Source organism: Homarus americanus, unplaced genomic scaffold (assembly GCF_018991925.1).
Source record: "Homarus americanus isolate GMGI-L3 unplaced genomic scaffold, GMGI_Hamer_2.0 scaffold36188, whole genome shotgun sequence".
NCBI classification, from domain to species: domain Eukaryota; kingdom Metazoa; phylum Arthropoda; class Malacostraca; order Decapoda; family Nephropidae; genus Homarus; species Homarus americanus.
The window spans coordinates 1,393,494-1,405,478 of record NW_024718183.1 but is presented as its reverse complement, the minus strand read 5'-3'; positions in this window follow the sequence as shown (position 1 = coordinate 1,405,478).

Below are 11,985 nucleotides of genomic sequence, written 5' to 3'. Positions count from 1 at the left end.
GAACTGTCCGTGACCCGTGGAAGGATAGCGTCTGTGACTGGGATGAATGAGACACACTGTAAAATTTAGACACTTATATTCCCTCCAACACTACAAACACAATCAAATAATAGTACACCAATATGCGCACCTCTTAACTTAAACTTAAAACACTACTCTGGGGAATAAAAGTTATAAATGACATAGAAATTATTAGAAACACAGGCAACAATAAATTTGAAGTATTAAGAAATGTTAATTGCACACATGAACAGGCCTTAAGGCTTTCACAAAATAATATCAGTCACTTAGGAAATGGTACTAAAAAATGAGAAATTAAATACTCCACAATGAATAGGCCTTAAGGGTCTTCAACAAAATAATATCAGTCACTGAGGAATGGTAATAAAAGATAAGAAATTAAATACTCTACAATGAATAGGCCTTAAGGGCTTTCAGCAAGATAATATCAGCCACTGAGGAAATGGTAATAAAATTTAAGAAATTAAATACTCTACAATGAATAGGCCTTAAGGGCACTCAACAAGATAATATCAGTCACTGAGGAAATGGTAATAAAATTTAAGAAATTAAATACTCTACAATGAATAGGCCTTAAGGGCACTCAACAAAATTATAGCACCCCAACAGATGCACACTTCCTAACCTAACTTAACCACTACTCTGGGGAACAAGGTTATACCTGAGATCAGAATTATGAAGAACAATCAGATGCATTAAAAGAATCAATCACAGTATCACTCTGGTTCCACTTAATGGCACAAACATTCAAAACAATATTATCAAAAATATTTAAGAAATATTAACTACACACGTCAAGATAATATCAGTCTGAGGAGTGGTGTTAACTACACCCGTAATAATGAAGATAAAATGTTCCTCTAGGTATCTCCTAGAGTCCTAGACTCACGGTCTCAGTGTGTGACCATTAATATACTCAGATAGCCTCAGTGTACTCCCAGTGCGTCCATGGGCAGGAAGAGAGTGAGCCAATCAGACCTTGTGCAGTTGAGAGAAACCTTAGCTTCCCGTTAGCAAGAGGGTTTCACTAGCTGACCGAGGACACGTGGTGTTGTGCACCGGAGTGGTAAGAACTGATCACCCACTGCCGATGCTGGTCCCGCGTCGTTTTAGTTGTCGGGAGCACTCGTTCACTCAAGAGATCCTTTGCTACCCCGCTAAACAGTGACAGGCCTACACTGATCGGTCCAATGGCGACAATCGCCACCCTCAATCATCAACGGCAGTCAATCTCTCGCAGTCAACTCCGGTCAACTCCAATCAACTCCGGTCAACTCCAATCAACTCCGGTCAACTCCAATCAAGTGGGTTCTGACGGAAACCCTGAAATGAACTCACTGTTAGCTCTAGTTTACTTTATCACTGCCCTATCTAACCCTGTCTGAGATCGAATGAGACTTACTTGTTATACTGCAATATACTGCAATAGCGCAGCACAGGTGACTAGGCCACGTGACTATTTCTGATGGACGCGCGGAACGTCTTGTCTGTGTGAATGCTCTCCGGGACTGGCCTAGCCAGCGTCGCGTCTCCCCAAGGTGCTAGCTTGGGCCTACGTGATATATTTTCCGCCTAACTAATAACTCCTTGGGACACCCGTAACATTATTCAGACTGCTAAACGATCTATAATAATTTCAAATTCAATAATAGTCCCTTAACTTCATGAATCGCATCATTATTAATTCGGTAAATTACATTTAATATCATATAGGCCTAGTTCCGCAATCTCTCGCTATGAGCAGGCAGCGCTCCCTCCCCTCAGATGACCTTGAACGCTCAGTATCACTCATGGCGGGGCATTTGAAATTACTCTGAAATTTCTGAATATTACATATATATATATATATATATATATATATATATATATATATATATATATATATATATATATATATATATATATATATATATATATATATATATATATATATATATATATATATATATATATATATATTTTTTTTTTTTTTTTTTTTTTTTTTTTTTAGCTTCCATTAAAGCACGGGGACTTCTACATACAATCAACACCTCACCCCGCCACCTAAGAGGCATGGGTAGTCCCCATTAGAGGTTTACGGCGCCATAAGCTCGTTGAACACGCTTTGTGTGAAATATAACAGAGTCTAGGACTGCTTTTAGTGTCCTGGTGCTCTAGAGGTAACGTTCCCCGGTCACAGTCATAGGATCGTGGGTTCTAATCCTGGCGGGGTCTGGTGTAGGATATTGTGGAATCGGGGCCGGTGATCCTGTAGAACCTTTATGTTGAGCACATGCCAAACATTTAGCAATGCGTAATTCTATGTCTTTCTTCATAGTGTTCCAGAAATACTTCTTCCTTAATTCCACCAAGCATTTGTCACGACCCTGGTGACCTGCCTGTGGAACATCATGGAGCAATGTTATAATCGTTTCACACAATGTGTCATGTACGACTATTTGAGAAACAATACTATCTGGCGTCTTTTTCGACCTATGGAGTCTGTTATGTCGTAATTCAAACTGACTTAAGGGAAGAATTAATTTGGGGAGTTAAACATCCTCTCCCGAATCTAGATCAAAAATAACTGCTGACCATAATGGGTCGCGTCGTTGCTCATCCTTCAGTAGTGAAAGAGTGAATGTTGAAACAGGCATCACTGGTGCTATATTTCTTGACAAAGCGTCGGCGACAACATTCGCCCTTCCCGGTAAATACCTGAACTTGGGGTCAAATTCCTGAATTGTCAGATACCAGCATGCTAATCTGCCTCATAGGTTTCTGCCATGGAACAGCTCAGTTACTGCCGCATGATCCGTAAAGACAGTTTTCTTATATCCAAAGGTAATGTCCTTAAATTTCTTAAGTGCCCACACAACGGCTTACGTTTCCAAATGCGTTACCGAATAACGTGTTTCAGCATCAATAAGTTTACGACTTGCAAAGGCTATCACTCTAAACTTTCCACGCGTATCCTCTTGCATGAGTACAGCTTCGATTCCAAGCTCAGAAGCATCAGTACAGAGGGTGAAAGGTTGAGTGTAGTCTGGGAATGCTAGAACAGGGGCATTGGTAAGCGCTATCTTCAATGCCGCAAAACTATTTTGTATTCAGCATCCCATATAAACATTGCATCTTTCTTTAGCAACCTTGTTAGGGGCGATGCCAATGTTGCATAGTTCTTGATAAAAGAACGATAATATCCAGATAAGCCAAGAAAACTACGCATATGATCAACTGAGGTAAGACGAGGGAACTGAGATACAGCTTTCACTTTATTATCTACTGTATGTATGCCCTCACCGTTAACTACATGACCAAGGAAATGGATTCTGGATTTTAAAAAGTCACATTTTGAGAGTTTAATTTTAAGACCTGCTGTAGAAAGGTTTTCCAACACTTCACGCAGTTTAGTCAGATGGGTATCCACATCCTTACTGACTACTATTAGATCATCCAAATAAGCGCAGACTGTGGTACCAATCAATCCGGCAAACAGGGTGTTGATCATTCCTTGAAATGTTAGTGGGGCATTCCTGAAACCAAATGGCATCCGCAGGAACTCGAAGTGGCCCAGGGGTGTACTGAATGCCGTTACCTCTCGTGATTTCTCATCGAGTGGTATCTGCCAAGAGCAAATCTAAGCTGCTAAACACAGCATTATCCTTACCATAAGGACTGCAATATGTTACTCAAGACAGGCAAAGGGTACCTATCTGGGATCGTTTTTTCACTAACGCGCCTTAAATCAATAACAGGGCGCCATCCACCCTCCTTTTTTGGGACGAGGAAGAATGGGCTATTAAAAGGGGACTTAGAATGTTTAATAACATTCTCATCCAACATATCTTGCGCCATATCCTGAACTACAGCGCGTAGGCTATGATGTAGTCTGTAGGCTGGTACGTACAGTAGATAGGATTTGCTCCCTCCTTTAATGCTATATGATGGGATGTTAAGTCTGTCTAACATAGCTTTTACCCTGGCAAGGCTACAATATTTCTGTAGTCAGCAAACAGCTCTAAAAGGCGTGTCTTGCCCTTAGGATGATCGATCACCTTAACATATGGCGCTAATTGATCAATCCTCTCTTGCCTAGTCTGTTGGGATTGAGTAACAATACTACCAATTAGGAATTTTGTTGGCTGTACTTCGACATTGTTGTGATTTACTAGAAAATCACACAAATAACATCCTTTCTTTAATATTCGTTGAACGCCTGTTCTATTCAAAACTAGTACATCTGTCAAACCACCAGGGCGTATCGTGCTTAACGTCGACTTGCACGACAACCCTTTTACCTTGCATGTTTCCGGGAGACAACATCAGTGCCCGTGTACACGTCAGGTAATTCGACAGTTGCTTTGGTGAATTCCTCATTCTGGTAATGGAGAGTACTCTTCAAAACGGCAGATACAATCTTCCAACTGTTGCTGCTATAATCACGCTGGGAAAGTGAGGGCGTGAGGTCTTGGGTTAGCTCTGACACATTTTCCGCCTTCCTCTGAGTGGGAATGGTGGGCAACACTTTCGACCTAGCGGTGAGCAAAGGTGCAGAATGACGCATAGTGCTGTAGGAAACACTTTTAATATTACGTGGATGAACATCTATTTTATGAATTCTAAGGGTTGGGAGACCAAATAACCCGTCAGCTGGCAAGTAAACTGCTGAACCACATATAAGTCCGCTTAGAGGGGAGCACCACGTCTTGAGAGTCTGTGTGGTAACGTCACCATTCCGTTAATGCTCAACTGCGTGCCAGATACTCCTTTGAGATCGGCGTCAGTAGGTCTCCATTTGAAATCACGGTGAGGGAATTTACGTTGTAACTCCTGATAGTATGTCAATGCCAAAACATTTGCGTAAGCACCCGTATCAATATCAAGAGCCAATCTTGTACTATCCACTCTCACCGGCACTGACAACACTTCCACCTTACTTAGCGCCGCTAATAACGAGGCTGCTATAGAAGTGTTGTGGGGCGAAGCAGGAAACAATGTACCTATCCTTCTTCTTCTTGTGACGGGCGCCTGTCTTCCCACGACTTCTTGTCTTGGGAACGATGCTGTTTACGCTTCTGCGCCACCTGGGGTACACCATAGTCTAAATTTCTGACCTTCAACACTAAGGTACACTCTTCTGTGTTGTGAGTAGTCGACTTGTGGAGTGCACACCACATGCGTGATTTCTGGTTAGGTGGAGGCGTTGCCTTAACCGCCTCCGTATATGACCTTGACGGGTGCTTAGCACCTGTGGTCTCTGTTGTCTTAGCACCACTACCCTGGAGCTGAAAACAATCATCAATCAAATGGCCCCGTTTATTACAGTGGGTACATTTCATGGATCGACGTTGCTTGAAAGCTCGGTGTTGTTGTGCAATGGGAGCCAAGGGTGCCATACGAGGCATCTGGGGTGGTGTCGTAGTCAGGGAGGGACGCGCCATCAAAGGTCCTGTAACCGTGGGACAAAGTTTGTTTGAGTAATCCACCATATCAAGAGGTGGTACAAACTGAACTTCCTGTGTCCGGTTGTATATAGGACGACATTCTCCCATCCTGTTCGTACCAATTCGAATTCCTGAAGGTCGCTTCCATATCCTGTCGCACTTCCCCGGTAACATAAACTGCCACCATAGGTGTTTCTCTGTGAACCACTGGAGCACAACGATCCAGTTACCTTAAGATCCACTGAATTTGGCCCAACTGGGACCAGCCCCCAGAAATTCCAATGAGGGTGCGCTTAAACTTTTCATAGTCAGGGGATGTTAAGCCATACGTATTTAAGTGATTGCTAGCAAACGATCCCTGCGTAATGTGGGAACGCATAAACGACTTTTTATCCTCATCACTGGTAATTTTGGCATTGAGCATAGTGTTTTCACATGCACGAATGAAATGCGCCACACGATAATCATCTTGACCCGTAAAATTACGTACGTGGTCGCCACGTGGCATCATTTGAAATACATTGTCTGTGTTAGTTGACGCGGTAGCATTTTTGGGTAAAGTGTTAGAGTAAACCATTTTAGTGTTAGAAGTTAGCAAGCCAGTACTTTTACTCCTAACTGAAGGCTCAGTACTTTTACTCCTAACTGAAGGCGCAGTTAATGGGGTGGGTAATGATAAATCAACCGACACACTGTCACCCGGAATAGAATTAGAAACTACCTGTGTATATCTAGGTGAGGTACGATATTGATTCCCCGACCGTAAAGTACAACGGTTTAAGTCATCATACGATGTCTCAATTAACTGCTCACTACTGTTAAGAGTTGGGGATTTAGAATATAGTGAAAAGTCTACCCAGATCCCAACAGGCAACAACAATAAAAAAAACAAAGACAATCGGACTATAAAAGGGTAGACAAAGGATGCGAGTTTTTGTTGTGTATAATAAAGTACCATAAATCCCTAAACAAAATATTCAGCTTTCTATAATTTACCCTTAACCATACTAAACCTAAACATTAACAGTATATACATATTTATACAACATACAATAATTTGAAGCAAGGTGGAGGTGGGGAGGCAATATAAGATTACATATACTTAAGTGCGGAGCTGAGATGGCTGACGAGTAAGGCTGAGTATTGTAGAAGACGGTAGGTAGTCACTGTGCCGTAGGTTTCCAGGATAGGTGATCCTGTGGTCACTTCCCAGAGTGAACTGAACTCTCATCGAACTGGAGCTGATGAGGAAGACTTGGAGGAGGTGACGCAACAACCAGGATATGGAGAAGGGAAACCCCGGAGTGGTAAGTAAGACTAGTCATACTCGGGTTTCGTCCCTAGATGGCGTTGCTTGTGGTGCTGGGTAGGTAGATCATGACAATAGATGGCGTGGTTCGTAGTGCTGGGTAGATAGATCATGATAATTGATGGCGTGGTTCGTAACACTACTTTCTACCCAAACGTCCAACTGTGCTTCCGGCTTAAGTCCTAACTCAACCTCTGCAGAAGATACGGAACTTGTATCCTCTAATTGTAATTCATCAGCAACTACTTGTGCTAGGTGAGTAATGTCTTCGGATTTATACATTGCAAACTTTGAAAATTTATCCAATAAGTTTCAGTTTAGCCAGACAATGTTTAACAGTAAAAGCAAAACTTACCTCTCATGTATAGGAAATGATAAAATTATAGTTAAATAATTAAAATATGAATGATTATACAGATAAGAAATAACTACTGCAAATTATATTCCGTCAGTACACATGAATATACGAAAGACACTTATTTCATTGACATACCCTATGCGATGTCCTATCAATGTGGAGTTATGTCTCGAACGTGTTAATGTGTGTATAAACTAAGTATATTTTTGAAATACCTAATACAGGAGTTATAGCATCTGTATAGAAAACACGATCAGTCCAAGTTGGTGGGGTGGAGTCTGGTGGAGTTCCAAGGTCTCTGCGCGCGCCGCTGCTATGTGTATGTGAGGTTGCCCCTAGCAACCATTGAGGCGCGTTGCAAATGACGAACGTCGGGGGAGTCCACTTCACGACAGGGGAGTACTTCCACAGTACGATCAGATGCTGCTGAGTAAGCCGGATCGAGTCTTCTTCTTTGCGCTGATACGATGTCGCCTTCACTGAATGTCAAATCTTCTGCAGTCCCGTATATATGGAGGACTGTCTGATGACACCGAAAATACTGCATTCAACGATCGTGAAACCACACAGCAGTCCAGACACCTGTGAAAGTGTATGAGAATGTCTGCATCACTGTAGACCACACACAAGGGTAGACCACTGACACGATGCTTTCTTCACCAGGCCAGACTTGTTACTAACAGGGATTCCAACAGGCTGAATGATTTAATAACTCAGTTGTGGTTATTTTTAATAATTCTGCACCTCTTCTGGGCGACAGAATGAGAAGCACTCACGAAATATTGTCTCAATAAGGGATATAGTCTTAACACTCTGATTGTTTGTAACACGTCACTGTTTTTTCTTTTTATTGTTTTTACAAACACTGACGCCTTGGTACATAGACTGATATGTCGTGTTCGTACCCACACGAGCTGCCTCCTATGAACCGGTTGGTTAATTCCAAGTTAACTAGGTTGGTACACATATATTATATTGGGCTTTAGTAACGAAACCCCAATCAAGTTTCTTCTTTTATTAAAAAGTATTATTTGTATAATTCCTGAATGTAGATCAACCGTAAGTTCCACTATTTATGAGTATGATGAGAAAGGGAAGGCATCTATGTAAATAGACGTGAATCAACGTCCGTTCGATATTAGATTGTGAGTGAGACTGACTAAAGGCGTCGCATGGAGTGCGCTTACATAATTGCTGACTATGGTCACATGGGCTTCTCCCTCTTGGGAAACCTACAATTCACGTGATCAGTTCATGTCCTCCTCATAGCTAGTGGAAACTTACAGGGAAGATTTGAATATAAATCAAATATATATATATATATATATATATATATATATATATATATATACATGTATAATAATCGGCATGAAGGAGGTTGGGTTTTCACCCACTGAAATTGCCCAAGAATTGGGGTTTTTTCGGTCAACTGTATATTATTGGATTAAGAGATGGGAAGAGGAGGGACGCTTAAAGGACCACCACAGGGCGTGAATGCCGCGCAGAACAACACCTGCACAAGTTGAAGCCATCCGGAATTTCGCCGCAGCCAACCCCTTCAAGACTTCGTGTTCAATAAGAGAGGATCTCCAATTAAATATTTCCCCTTTAACAATCAGGCGAAGACTTCACGAAGAAGGCATTCACGATAAAACTCCTGCCACAAAGGAGAAGTTAAATGAGCGACATCACGAGGGCATGTTGCAGTTTGCTCGACGGTATGTTGAAGAAGGCCTAGATTTCTGGGGAAGAGTAATATGCACTGACGAAAAGCTTTCTCATCTACCTCTCACGGAAGGTTGCACTGCTGGAGGAAGAACAACACCCGATATGCTAGACAGCATATTTATGAGGAAGCAAGGAGTGGTCATGTGACTTGCAATGTTTGGGGATGGATATATTTGCACGGAGTTCTAGAGCATAACTCGAAGAAATTATGCTTCCCTCGGTGCTTGCATATGCTTCCCCGAAAACATAATTTTCATGCACGATAGGTGTACTATCCTTACTGCACGGATTGTAACGAGGTGATTTGCAGAACAAGGAAATTTGCAAATTTTCGAGTGGCCAAGGAAAGGTTGTGACATGAACCTTAGAGAGAGAACGCTTGGGCCAATTGTGAACGTGTGGGAGCCAGGGTGCACCTACAGGAGCATACGCACCGTGAGTGGGAAGTCCTGAGGCGGAAACCGCAACTGATACACAATCACGTCGCCTCCGTTCTCAATAGGCTGCAGCAAGTTTTTTCGTTTAACAAATTTATTGACAAAGCTTGGAGTACAGTTTGCCTATTCTGAGTAATTCAGTCAGGTCTTGACACTGAGGGTGGTACTGTGGTGGATATTCTAACCACAAGCCTAATCATCTAGACTTGCGGTGGGGTTCAGCCAACGGACGAGTTTCTCTGACAAGCCTCGTCATCTAGACTCGCGGGGGTCGGCCACCTGCGACGCTTACTTCCGGTCTTACTTCCGGTGGCCGTGTATATAAGCTCCCAGGCTCGCCGTGAAAGCCATTCTACCAAGAGCCCTGCAACACGCAACACGTCCTCTAAAGAAGTTCCTGCAACTCCTCTACCACGCAGCAACTTCCCAGCACCAGATTGTTTTGTATATAATATATTTATATAAGAAAACCGCCATAGCTGAGTTTCCCTTCTCACCTCCATCCTATGTGCGATTCAACATCACGAAACCCCACAGTATCACTTCTCACTGCCACGCAGGACAGAGGTTCATACACAAGGAAATACATATATATATATATATATATATATATATATATATATATATATATATATATATATATATATATATATATATATATATATATATATATATATATATATATATATATATATATATATATATATATATATATATATATATATATTTCCTTGTAAATCTGATCAATGAGAAATACGTGGGTTGAGAAAGAATGAAAGGATTTTTAGCCTTTTTTAAAGCAACGATCAACAAACACAGAAGATTTGAAACAGCCTTGATAAACTTGAAAAGAAATAAGAATATCCATATTACCAAGGCTGATAAGTCTAGTGCTATTGTAATTTTGGATAAAAGTGACGACAATGATAAGATGAATTCATTACTTAGTGATGTAAGCACGTATTGTGAGCTTACGAAAGATCCCCTGGAAAATATTAATAAGTTATCTAATTCCAAAATGAAGATGTTATTGAAAAAGAACCCCGATCTCATCAAACAGCTCTCTCAAATCAATCCCACTTTACCTTATATGTATGGATTCATCAAAACATACAAGCTTAACAATCCATTACGTCCTATCGTGAGTTCTGTGGGTTCTGTTACTTACAAATTATCCAAGTGCTGGTAAAGATGCTATCCCCTCTTACAGGCCAAATATCTAATATATATATATATATATATATATATATATATATATATATATATATATATATATATATATATATATATATATATATATATATATATATATATATATATATACGTATATATATATATACGTATATATATATATATACATACGTATATATATATATATATATCTCATGTAAATCGTAGGAACACCTTTGATCTTGATGTATGACAGTTATTTTGTGGGTCCCTTTTTTCTGACCTGACCTGTCTAGTCACGTCACCACCCTTCTCTTAAGCTCCTCTACGGTTGTGTTGGTGTGGGGATTAGTGGATGTCATCATTATGACCTGACCTCATGTTTTTAGGTCACCCTGTATATTTAAGCCTCTCTCTGTCCATGTAATCTAGTTGCCTCTGAAGATGTCTTGAATAAAGACGAAAGCTAAGGTACTCCGTTGTTTCCATTTTCCCGTGTGATTTTATCAAGATACATATATATATATATATATATATATATATATATATATATATACATACATACATATATACATGCACATACACATACCTACATATATATACACAGATCAGATTCATGTGGGTGATGTTACTGTTCACTGCCATGCAGGACAGAGGTTCGTACACAAAAAAATACATCATATTCATTGACAGTATAATGTATATAAGTCAGATTCATGTGGGTAATGTCATTGTTCACTGCCATGCAGGACAGAGGTTCGTACACAAAAATATACATCATATTCATTAGCAGTACATATAGGTCAGAGTCATGTGGGTAATGTCATTGTTCACTGCCATGCAGGACAGATGTTTGTACACAAAGAAATGCATCATATTCATTAGCAGTACATATAGGTCAGAGTCATGTGGGTGATGTTACTGTTCACTGCCATGCAGGACAGAGGTTCGTACACAAAAATATACATCATATTCATTAGCAGTACATATAGGTCAGAGTCATGTAGGTGATGTCACTGTTCGCTGCCATGCAAGACAGTGGTTCATATACACTGGACGTCATATTCTAATTGAAAACTAATCAGTGTGGGCTAGCAAATTTGGGATACACAGCAAAAATGTCCCCAAGCACCCCCGTATTCAATGTAGTAATTACAAAGTTCATGATACAATAAGCCAGGTGGCATGAAGTCTTTCACAGTGTCACATTCAATAATATAGTGTTCAAGTGTATGCTTTAAAGGTTTAACACAAAGTTTACATGGTGAGTGTTTCGGTATGGATACAGCGTTACTAACTTGCCAGATGTGTCTGTATCCTAGCCTAATTCTGGCCACGAATACATCACATTGTCTGGCTTTGTTTTATTGCTGGCCATACAGGTATCTCTCATCACAAAATTTGTCATATTTACTATTGCTACAACTGCCAGGTCTCTCTGTATTTCTCAGTTTTTCTAGATCAGAGTTCATGATTCTGACTTGAATGTTTTTAAGTACAGCATTGGAGTGGCCAAGGTCACGGTCAACATTTTCT